The sequence below is a fragment of the Bactrocera neohumeralis genome, chromosome 5 (assembly GCF_024586455.1).
Source record: "Bactrocera neohumeralis isolate Rockhampton chromosome 5, APGP_CSIRO_Bneo_wtdbg2-racon-allhic-juicebox.fasta_v2, whole genome shotgun sequence".
NCBI classification, from domain to species: domain Eukaryota; kingdom Metazoa; phylum Arthropoda; class Insecta; order Diptera; family Tephritidae; genus Bactrocera; species Bactrocera neohumeralis.
The window spans coordinates 68697837-68710983 of NC_065922.1; the positions used below are offsets into that span (position 1 = coordinate 68697837).

At 29.4% G+C, this 13147-nt stretch overlaps 1 protein-coding gene across 1 annotated transcript in view; it reads right to left on the reverse strand.

Moving 5' to 3' along the window:
• Positions 1–11753, reverse strand: part of LOC126758457 (hormone receptor 4) — an 81618-nt gene extending 69865 nt beyond the window's left edge. Inside the window, exon 1 of the mRNA XM_050472726.1 lies at positions 11696–11753. The gene's annotated coding sequence lies outside the window, so the exon portion shown is untranslated. The remainder of the gene's footprint in view (positions 1–11695) is intronic.
• Between the last annotated feature and the right edge of the window lie 1394 nt (positions 11754–13147).

Genomic DNA, 13147 nt, shown 5'->3' on the forward strand with positions numbered 1-13147 from the left:
AAAAACAAATTTAAATAATGGCAAAGTGTGCGGAGAATAAATCAATTGGAAGTTAGTGTGAGAGAATGACACAAAATAAATATAAATAAATAATAGATTTGACAGAAATATAAAATAAAATACAATTTTAAAGAATGAAATTGAAACGAAATGAAATAAAAAATAAAAGTATAAAATATAATTAAATAAATCAAAAAATAATAAATACATTTAAAATAAAACATATGCATATGTAAATAAAACATAATACATAAAAAAATAGATAAAAATGAAATGAAATAAATAAAAATATAAATGTTATTATATATTAATATTTTTAAATATAAAATAAAACAAAACAAAATATTATTAAAAAATAAATATAAAAAAATGTATTATGCTACAAAATGAAATGGAAACGGAATGAAATCAAAAATATAAGTATAAAATATAATTAAATAAATCAAAAAAAATAATAAATAAATATGCAAACAATAATGACAAAAATTAAATAAAAAATATATAAAAAAATATAAAATATAATAAAACAAAATATTATTAAAAAATAAATATAAAAAAATGTATCATGTTACAAAATGAAATGGAAATGGAATGAAATAAAAAATATAAGTTCAAAATATAAATAAATAAATCAAAAAATAATAAATAAATATGCAAACAATAATGAAAAAAATTAAATAAATAATATATAAAAAAATATAAAATATAATAAAACAAAATATTATTAAAAAAAAATATAAAAAAATGTATTATGTTACAAAATGAAATGGAAATGGAATAAAATAAAAAATATAAGTTCAAAATATAAATAAATAAATAAAAAAATAATAATTAAATATGCAAACAATAATGCAAAAAAATTAAATTAAAAAATATATAAAAAAATATTATTAAAAAAATTATAAAAAAATATTATTAAAAAAATAAATATAATAAAACAAAATAAAAAAATGTATCATGTTACAAAATGAAATGGAAATGGAATGAAATAAAAAATATAAGTTTAAAATATAAATAAATAAATCAAAAAATAATAAATAAATATGCAAACAATAATGCAAAAAATTAAATAAAAAATATATAAAAAAATATAAAATATAATAAAACAAAATATTATTAAAAAAATATAAAAAAATGTATCATGTTACAAAATGAAATGGAAATGGAATGAAATAAAAAATATAAGTTCAAAATATAAATAAATAAATCAAAAAATAATAAATAAATATGCAAACAATAATGAAAAAAATTAAATAAAAAACATATAAAAAAATATAAAATATAATAAAACAAAATATTATAAAAAAAAATATAAAAAAATGTATCATGTTACAAAATGAAATGGAAATGGAATGAAATAAAAAATATAAGTTCAAAATATAAATAAATAAATCAAAAAATAATAAATAAATATGCAAACAATAATGAAAACATTAAATATAAAATATATAAAAAATATACAATATAATAAAACAAACCAACAAAAAATCAAAAAAATAAAACAAAATTTAATTAAGTAAAACATGCATAACATATTAATACGAAACAAAAATATACAAATTAAGATATAACAATGAAATAATAATAAAATAAAATAACTCAATGAAATAAAATAAAACAAATTAAAAACTATCATTAAATTTCATATAAAAACAGGCAAAAAAAACTATAAATAAAACGAATGAAAAGAAATGAATAAATGAAATGTAAAATAAAAAATAAATAAATAAACAATAAAATAATAAATAAAAATAAACTAAAAACAAGAAAAAACGTTTACTTCAGTCGCACCGAAGCTATAATACGCGCTCCACTAATGAAAAAAAATTTTCCATACAAGAACTTTGTTTTCATCGTTCAGTTTGTATGACAGCTATATGCTATAGGGTTCCGGTGTCGATGGTCTCAACAAACGAGCAGCTTCTGGTGGGAGTAAAAGTGTGCAAAATTGCAGATCGATATCTTGAAAACTATGGGACTAGTGCGCATATGTACAGACAGCTGCAAGTCGAACATGGCTTTTCCATAACCGGAGATACTCTTGAATATAATACACCAATTATAATAATAGAGGTTGTCCAAACAAAAGTCAGAGCAAACTCACTAAAATTTTAAATACAAAAAAAACTGCTTTGGTTACATATTACTACTGTGATCAAATCGAATGGTGAATTTTGTCCATTTTATGTCCTTCAAAGTAATCATATTTTGATGATAGATGTCACTAACAGCCAACTTACAGAGACAAAAATTGACCGACTCGAAAAACACGCGAAGTATAAATTAAAAATTCACCTTTCAATTTGATCACAGTAGTATATATCTTTTATAGGGTCTATGATGTTTCCTGCTGGGTGTTACAAACATCATGGCAAACAGGGTATATGTTCGCGGTATAAAAATAAAAAAAATCGAAGAATTAATTTTTAGATTAATAAAAGCAATATTTGACCAAACCCCAGAGAGAAGTGAAAATCACAAACGATATAATAAGCGAGACTGTCTTGAGCGCATATTTACCCACTTTTTAGATCAAAACACTTCTTATTCATTCTGAATGTTGAATTCCCGATGTCAAATTAAATTTTATAGCTAGCTTACGAATGGAGATTTATAACGAGACAATTGACTTTAACAACTGTTTCGAGTATGAAAAAAGGTTAGCCCAAGTCTATTGCCAAGCGGGATTACTTTGAGCGACACGACATACTTATATTCCGAAGAATAAATTAAGAATTTCAAAGTTATGAACAAAGTCTAACTATTTTTTGCTCATTCGAAGGTTCATTCGAAGCTCAGAGAGACCACATAGTACCATACCTTTAAATTATTAAACAGTTTGGCAATTAGATTTCGAAACTTTAAAGATTTTTAAATCAGACTGGGGTAGTTGGAGTGGGAGAAGCATTTTTATGTGGTAATTAGAAAGATTGTGAAGGTAAATAAGTCGAACATAAAGCTGCTTCGGAATACATCGTCATGTTTTCAAGTCGCTTATCGTGCTTGCCGATCTCTCAAAAAGAGCAAAATAGTCGACATCTTATAAGGTGCTCCATAGTGTAAGTAAGAAAGAGTGTCTGCATTAAGTTTACAATACTGAATATTAGACGGAAAGCTAAGTGCTAAGGGTACAAGCAGAACAACTACCCTCAGAGGCATCCAATGATGGTTGTGAACAGTAACGGCTAACAAATAGTATGCAACTAGTAAGCGTTACAACTCCCAGTAAGCTTTAGCAAAAGCGTAAACAAAAGCATAAAAAATCCCTAGACAATTTTAGTAATTATAATAAAAATAAAATATAAAATAAACAGTAGCAACAACAACAATTACGCTGACAGTGAACGCAGCGCTATGATTGCCTATGCCAATATTTTGTTGCGTTGCCTATTTACATTGCAACAACAACAACGTTATCAACCTTACTGATAATAGCAACAATATGCAAACGTCTGCCACGACATAAGCGACGTTATAAATTACATGTGAATGTGTAAATATATGACGAATGCATTTGCAGTTGCTGTTGTTGTTGTCGTTGTTGAACAGGCAAATGTCGAAGTGTAGCCACGAGCACGAGCACGACATGTTGCACTAGAAGAGCGCATTTTAGCTGACAAATGGAAACGAACGAGCATTTGAAAATTCTGTGTGTTACAGTGGGACAAATTGTGGTTTGCAGGAAAAAATAAAATTTACTCGAAAAAACAAGTACTGATCTTTTATAGATATTTTTTTTTACTAAAAGTAAAAAAAAGAAATTTAAATAAAAATTTTAGAGAATAAAATTTCATTTAGTATTAAAAGATTTATTTTACCAAAAAATTGCAAAGAAAAAATTTTTAATCTAATTTTTATTCCATCTTTTGACCAATCAATCCACTGTGCACTATGCTTAAAAACATAAATTGTACGGAATCGAATTTTTTATGGTGTAATTTTTATTATACAGCCATGGACATATAAATAGCACACATATTTAATATTTTTTTCATAAAATTTTGTAAATTTTTTTTCTTAAAGCAATTTATTGTGCACTGTATTTGAAATCATAAATTTAAAAAATTTATATTTTTATTCATTAAACTTTGTTTTTATTATAATTTCTAAAATATTGTTGATTACATTTTTTGCCTAAACCAACCCACTGTGCATTATGCTTGAACACATACATACATATTATGAATTTATTGTTTATTTTTTTATTCTATTTAATATTTTGTCATAAAATTTTGTAGCATTTTTTCTTAAAATTCTATTAACCGAATATTTTATTCTCCAAGTTTTTGTGTTTTAGATTTTTTATTTTATTTTTATTATTTTTTATTTTTTTTTTTAATTTTTATTATTTTTTTTTTATTTTTTTTTTATTTTTTTTTTTTTTTTTATTATTATTTTTTTTTTTTTATTATTTTTTTTTTTATTATTTTTTTTTTTAATTTTTATTATTATTTTATTATTTTTTTAATAGTTTTTATTTTTTTATATTTCTTTTTTTATTTATTTTTTAATTTTTTATTTTAATTGATTTGTTTTTTATTTTTTTTGTTTTACAAATTTCTCTGCTTAAATTTACTCATAAAATTTTTGTACCACTTATTACCGAAACCTACCCACTGTGCTACCGAACAGCCGACCTACGAATACTCGTCATCACGACTAATACGTGAGCACGAACATAGTGACGATTGCGTTGTTTTTGCTACAACAAGCGCCAAAGGTGGTTGGCAGGGGCAGGCGCTCGAAAATGGGGGCGCAACAAATGCACTTTTATTTTCAACGATAACGTAATGCAAAAGCGCCATTAACGCGCTATTAATAAAACACAACAGCTAAAGAGCACGAGTGAGAGACGAGCCAATCAATAAATGAGCGAGTGAGTGGCAGCCGCAAATAGTTATTGAGAGCAAGTAGACACCTCAGAGAGCGGGGTATGAGGGGTGTGCTATTGTTATCAGCATTGCTTGCGAGACTTTTTAGTTGGTTGTTGGGAGCGTGCTTTGCCAATTCGGTAAGCAGCAATTGTTGGGGGTGCCAACAACATGGCAATGCAGGAACTTGCTGCTCACTTACAAACGTTTACGACGACGCTGTGTGGGGGTGGTAGAGACGTGTGTAGAGACGACACCGACGAGTACAACGACCATTGTATGAGTTTGACCCAGAAATGAAGGAGCTCGAAAGTGCGTACGAGTGAGTAAAACGTTGCAAATCGAAATAAGTGCAATAAAAGCATAACAGATAAGCGAATTATTTACACAGCAGCAATGCAGAATGATTTAAATGCAAAGGAAAGTGTGGCTTGTGGAAAGCGAGGTGGAGAGTGGGGTATAAAAAAGCCAATCGTAAGACCAAAGTTGGTCGAAGAAGTCATGGCGATATAGAAGTCAAGAGCAGAAATAATGATACGAGCACTAGGTGCAAGCGCAAAATTGACGTATCTGCAACTGATTAAAAAGCAAAGTTGAATGTCTTGTTGAATAATATTCAAGGCCAGGGGTCAAGAACTGTAAATTTAAAAAATAAATTTGAAAATAAAAAACAAATAACGGCATAAATCATGGAAACTGAAGTACTAAACGTGGGAACTACAAGAAATAATAGTAAAACTAGTCATAAATGCAAGGAATACTAAGATCTAAGATCCTAGGGCGGGGACAAAGTCAAGAACTATACATTTTTAGAAAAAAAAAAAAACAGAAAACGGCATAAATAATGAAAATTTAAGGGGGTATTCTCATGTAATCACTTCGAAAAATAGATTTTTCTTTTTTTTTATATTTTGGCAGTAAAACCTATTGAAAACACGCTGTGAAAAATTCAGAACGAAATTCATAGTATTTGATAAGTTACAGCTCATAGTCGCCGAAGTGTCGTAAGGACTGTCTACCAGGCGCCATGACAAGCCTCGCATTTTTCTCGAATCATCATTTTCTGAAACTGTCATGGTCATGGTCAAAGTACTCAACCGATTGCTTTAAAATTTACATATGTTCTTCTACTCATTTATAGTTATCGTCCCTACCAGAATTTTTTATTTTCGAAAATATTTTCATATTTTTTTAAACGATTTTTAACGAAAAAAAAAACAAGATTTTCGTGACTTTTTTTTGAAGTTCGACATTTTTTTTAAAGAAATTGATTATATTTGGTAGGAACGATAGCCGCAGAACTACTGAATAATAATCCATTCGATTTTTTTATTTCAGACCATAACCAGTGAACTATTTTTTTTGTCGGGGACTACTTTGATTTAAAAAAAAAATATATATTAAAAATGTAAAAAACGAAAAAAAAAAATTTTTTTGTACATTTCAAAATACAATTAAAAATATATTAAACAATTAAAATGATTTAATTTTGTTGTCGCATAAAAAAAAATTTCTTAAAAATTAGTAAAATGTATGTATGCGTTCACATGAGAGTACCCCCTCAGTAACAATAGTGGGATTGCAATGAATTATGGTAAAACTATTCATAAATTTAGGGAATACTAAGATCACTAAGATCTACCAAGAACCAGACATACAAAAGTACATGAACTTTTGCTGGAATGAATACACGCAATTTAAGGCCTAGAAGGTCCACTTTAGTAACAAATGCATTTTAGAAAGTTTGTACCAGCTGACCTCTAATTTTCAACGTGACATTCTCTCTCTTGCTTTACTTCTCATTTATCCACATATAGTCCAGAATTGGCTTTTATAATCGGAATATTCGGGAAGATTTTTATTGTTAACCGGGAGCACACATAAGTAGAAAGCTACTAAAGCCACAGTTTTGATTACAGAATAGTTGAAAAATTGGACAATGTTGATACATTGAGCATGGTACCGCCTATTTTGGCCATATGCCAAAAACAACTTCACCAATTTGAAGAATTTATAGTATGTTTGGAGTAATACAAAAAAAAAAACACACCTAGCAAAACACTAGAAAAATGGTTCCTAAAAAAACTAGAAATTGCAATTTTTCACATCTTCTTGCACGAATATAGACTTTTGTCATTAAAACAAAGTAGAGATGAGATTATATTCAATGAAAGGAAATTTCCGATCTACCAAGAAACAAATTCAATGAACTACCCAGAGCTCGAGTTGAGGCCAATAGAATGTTACTGATAATTTGGAAATTTTTTTTAAGAAAAATAAAAAAAAAAATTACAATACATAAAAAATTTTGAATATTTAATTTCTTTTTTTTAATTTTTTATCAGAATATTTTTTTTAATAAAACTTTTTTCTGCAGCGAAAAAGCATATCAGTTGGCCAAGTCAAGAGCCTCGAATGAAGACAACACCTTGCCTGCTAGGAACGATCAAGAGGTAGCTGTGAAACCTACAACCAAATGGCAGAAACAGACATGGTTAAAATATGACAAGACAAGAACTAAGGTCTTACGATATAAGAACATTATATATAGACTTACAGCCAACAAAAAAGAGCATTGGCCATTTGAAGAGCGTACGTTGAAAGTGGGTATATCTATAACAATATTTGAGACTAAGGAAACGATCCAATACTTCCTCTACCAGGAATCCATCAATCAGGAGAAATTACAAAAAAAAATTGAATAAAAAGACACATTGCGTTTGGAACGTAAGAAGATAAGTTTTCACAAAATTTCATGAAAGAGAAAAATTTTTTGTACAAGATAAAAATAAAAAGCCCAAAAACTTGGTTATTTATAAAGTGTGATCTAGTAGAGGTAGTTTTTTCAATAGTCTTTTTTGACATATCGCTCGTGAGTCGTGTCAAGCTGTCATATTATGGCATGATTTGACGCGTTTTACGTCGAGATTTTAAATTGAAAGCGTGCAAAATACAGGTTATACAAGAACTGAAGCCACTTGACCTTCCAAAGTGACATCGCTTCGCTCTATGGGCTCTTGAAAATTTTCCACAAGAACCGATGTTATCGAAGCAAATGTTGTTCAGCGAGGAGGCCCGTTTCTGGCTCAATGGGTATGTAAACAAGCTAAATTGCGCAATTTGTACGAAGAGCAACCTGAAGAGATTTAAGAGCTGATTTCATACAGAAAAACAACGGTTTGGTGTAGTTTGTGGGTCTATATTTCTGCAAAAATGATGTCGGTGAGAACGTAACCATCAATGGCGACCGTTATTGCACCTTGATAACCGAGTATTTGATGCCTGCAATTGAAGCGCGTGATCTCGGCAACATTTGGTTTCGACAAAATGGCGTCACTTCCCACACATCGCATCAATCAATAGATTTATTGAGGGAACACTTCGATGAGCAGCTCATTTCACGTTTTGTGCCGGTCAATTGGCCACCAAGATCGTGTTCATATAGGTTAGGTAAAAATGGCTGATCGATGATCCCACGTAGACTAACAAATTAGTCCTTTGTGATGCCATTAAATGAAAAACTCCCGTATTCGGACTTACAGATTGCCGAAGCGCTTTGTAGCCAATATAAAGTTACACAGACGCTGTTCATATCACACCGTTAGACTTTTTCTTGTGAGGTTATGTAAAGTCTAAAGTCTTTGTGGACAAACCCGCTGCGAAGCAAGCCTTGGAGCAAAACATCACGCGCGTCATTTGCCAATTAGCAGTCGAAATGCTCGAACGAGTCATCGAAAATTGGTCTCAACGAGATATCTTCAAGAAATAAATAGCAAAGAATGTACTTTCGATTGATAATAACATTCACAATTAAACTTGAAGTTTCTGTGCTTTTTCTTTAAAAAGTAGAGAACCTCGAAATCGATCACCCTTTATTTATATACCATATATTACATAACTTAATGCATTTATGTATGTATTTCTTATTAAAAGTGTTTTTTTTTTATATTTACATCAGTTACCGCATCTTAGTTCATGTAAAGCAATTGATTGCAAACAATTTTCAGAAAAAAAGATATAATATCAATTAACTTTAAACGACAATGTTTTAATACACCGTTATTGGCTATTTATAACACACATACACACGTAAATAACGCTTATTTTTCTCTGTTTACATTGACGTTCAAGTGATTTTCTACAGATTAAAGTCAGAACTGATTAGATCTATTTATGTTTAAGTGTATATACTATATGCTATGTATGTATAAACATATATATATGTATACATATATGTACATATGTATGTAAACAGTAGTTGATTAAATCTGACACGGAGCCTGCTATAAACATCTGCATATATGAGTACTAGCCATATACATACATATGTACGTATCTAGTACACATCATTTCGAAGTATTATTAGCGTTTTATTTTCCAACTGCATATTTTTTATTACCCCATATGCTTCTTGCTCAAAGCGATTGTAAACCTCGAGATTTTATGTTTCACATTTTCCATAATTTCTGTGTTTTTTCCTCTGCACCGCTAAAATGCAAATTTCGTCAGTCGCCGTTAAATGCATACATCTGTATGCATGCACCCGTGTGGCGTCCACAAATGCATAAAATTGCAACAACAACAACAAAAGTAAACAAGTATTTAGCAAAAACAAATGCTTCCGCTTACGCAACTGTAATAGTTGTAGATTGTAGACAGTGAGTATTGTGAAAGGTATTTATTTACTTATTTATTAAGTCTGACAGTGGCTACACCTTACGCTGGAGACACAGACTCCCACATGGAATTTTTAGATATTTTATTTTGTAGAAAATGGTAAAACATTTGCATTGTAGTTATAAAGAAGAAAAAATGCACAATTTGTGAATTAAGCGCAGTGAACTGAAAACTGAAATTTTTTTCATACATAAACTGGTTGAGAATTACAAGCATTTGATCAGTCTACATCTATGCTTTTCACGCTAACTTTCATGTTTGATACCGCATAAATGATAATGATTAAATATTTTTAGAAAAAATCAGGAAAATAAATATTTTTCTTTTTTTTTTAAAGGGACATTTTTTAAAGTTTTTAAAGGGACATTTCAAAAAATCTTTACGAAACGCAGTATAGAGACTTGAGCAAATGAAATAGTAAAAAATTTCAATACATCATTGTAAAGATAGAGCAATTTTTATATAAAAGAAATATTTTAGAATGTAAAATACAAAAGCAGAATTGCCAGGGTTGCCAGAGTTGTCGAGTAACTGGCAACTTTGCCAAAAGTTGCTGCCATTAAATCGATTTTTTTATCAAAAAGTATTAAAAAGAATTTAGTACCACAAAATATATGAGTTGCTCACACTTCAAAAATAGAATTGATTTCATTAAGCGCTGCTTTGAAAAACAGTAAAAATTCTAGAAACAGGGTTGCCATAGATGTCAAGTTAAATTTAAAAAAATGTGCTGCAAGTAAGCAACATTTTAGCAAAAATGTTTTCTATAGAAAAATTATGGAAGGAAAATTTTAGCAAAAAATATTACAATTATTTAATTTTAATTATAAAACTAAACAGGGTTACCACCTAGAGAGACATAACATATATAAAATTATTTATACGGCGAAATTTCAGTTACATGGCAACAACAATCGATGGCTTTCTACGTTAATGAAATATAAGAATTTTTTAAAATTATTTTTTATAGGGTTGCCAGCATTATATTAAAAAAAATATAAACACAACTTTTTCAAAAAAATTTAAATGAGAAATCTGTTAATTTTCTGCGCTTTCAAAAGTCAGAATTTTTATTTGTACAAAAAATTATTTTTATAGGGTTGCCAACATTATTCTAAAAACCATATATGTACAAAACTTTCTCAAAAAAAAAATCAAATGATAAATCTGCCGAAAGTAATGAACACTTTAGCAAAAAAAATTCTTTACAGAAAATTATAAAACTAAGCAGAGTTACCAACTAAAGGGCCCAAACAGTTTAAATTAATTATACGGCGAAATTTCAGTTATAAGATAACAGCAATTGATAGCTTTCTGCGAAAATCAAGAGTCAGAATTTTCATTTTACACAAAAATAATTTTTTAAAGGGTTGCCAACAATATACGAAAACCCATATAAACACAAGTTACGCAAAAAAATTTAAATTATAAATCCAAAATATCATAAAAAAAAATTTTATGCAGAAAACTATAAAACTAAAGAGGGTTACCAAAATTAGATTGACAGAATTTTTATTTTATACAAAAATAAATTTTTATAGGCTTGCCAACATTATTCTAAAAACCATACAACAAACACAACTTTCGAAAAAAAAAATTTAAATGAAAAATTTATGTTTAAATAATAATAATGTTTTATAGAGTTGCCAACGTAATTAAAAAAATGCTTGAAAGAAAAAAACAGTATCGACGGATTAAAAAAATTTTTGAGCAAAAACGATTTTTTTAAATTTAGAAATCATTTTAAATCATATAAAAAATGTTATAACGTTGCCAACATTTTTCTGAGAATCACAACCGCACAACAGACAGCTCAAAAAAAGTATTTTTTGATTTTAAGAAACACTTAAAACAGACACAAAAATGTATATAGGGTTGCCAACATAAATTGAGAAGTTAAAAAAATTGTTGCATGGCATTTTAGAAGTTTCGTTCATAAATTATCTGGCGTCCTACCTACGAAGAATGTCAAGATAATTTTGAGCTTAACTCAGAGAATAATTTTAAAACGTTTTGTAGTTGTACCAAAACTTTTGAACTTAGATATTTGCAGATTATATTCGGGTTTTACTACCATTTTATAAGATGCAATTCTAATCAAATCAAATAAATCTACATTTTTTAAAGAAAACTATTATATGACTTACCTTATAAAAAGAAAATCCAACGCTGCAAAAGAAATGCCCGCGTCATTACCCAAAAGGCCTGCAAAAATAAACGTAAAAATATAATTAATATTTTAGGAATAGAGCAAAAAGTATTTTGTAGCTGAGGTTTTGAACTCTATTAAGTGAAGATTGAAACCGTCTGAAAAGATAGCAAATACGACTCTTGTGGGAACCGGATCTCACGACAGTTGGGTCTACGTAACCGGAACGAACCCGGATTTTTTATCCGTTCAAGGACTGTCAACTGATCAGTATTCAGCCGCTACTACTACTATCCTTGCGGGAGTCAAGGCAAAATTTGAGGCATTCGTTTTCGTTGGTAGAGCAGACACTTAAAACAAATATATGCAAGTACACTATATATACACAATGCTAGACGGCTTCGGAATCGAATAATGAACCCAGAATTTGAGAATCGTACTCTTTGCAGAAACTGAATTTACGACTAATTTTTCGTCCGAGTGATCAGGACGCTCTTTGCAGAAATGCTATTTGGGACTATATATGTGACCTGGTCTACGGAAAGGGGGCTTAGGTGTCAAAAAAAGGAGAACAATTAATGAGATAACGAGAAACTGACGATTATTTTTAACAGCTTTTCCCAGAAAACTAGTTTTCGCACGTTAGCTCCCTTTTCGTAGACCAGGTCACATATAGTAAAACAAAACTTCAGTGAACGTTTTAACATCCTGATGCTTTCCGTGTGTTATGCCAAAGCTTGGACAAGCAGAACACAGTTTTATAGTGGGCAGTAAAGTGAGCTCTCTATTTATCATGCGGCAGTAAAAATTTCCGACGCGGCTGCAGAAAAGTATGCTTAAAAAGCAGTATAGTATGAGTTTAGCAATACTTGAAACTGCCGCCTTCATAGCTTAAGGGCTTTAGGCACTTTAATTAAAAAAGGAAATTGAACACCTTCAATAATTCAAACACATTCTACGACGAAATAAAAATGGTGGTCACAGAAGATTCAACGAAAATGCCCGCGCGCAGAAACTACAGACAGCACAGTCGCAAGAGTTCGTAGAGGAAAGCGCGAACTTTCTGCTGACCTGATAATATTTGGCAGACTTTCTGGGTTTATCCTTTTCAATAAGTTGAGAACCGGTTTTAGATAAAGCTTTAGATTTACTTCGTTTGATTATCCGCACACTTGCACAAGGTTGGTTGTTGGTGGAACTATCGTGCGCGCTACCGATTTTAGTGAACCGAGCGAAGAAGAAGAATTCAGTTTAAAAATGTAACACAACACTTTTTGAAAATACAAATCAAATTTACACACTCTGCTTACGCACAACAATACAAACGCGTGAACGCAAAACGAAAAACGCAAATAAAAAAAAAACGGCGCGTTGCGTGCGAAAGTGCATGTAAGAAATTCACCAGTTAAGTTAATGGAAAGCCGCGTTTAAATGATGTGAAAATAACGAT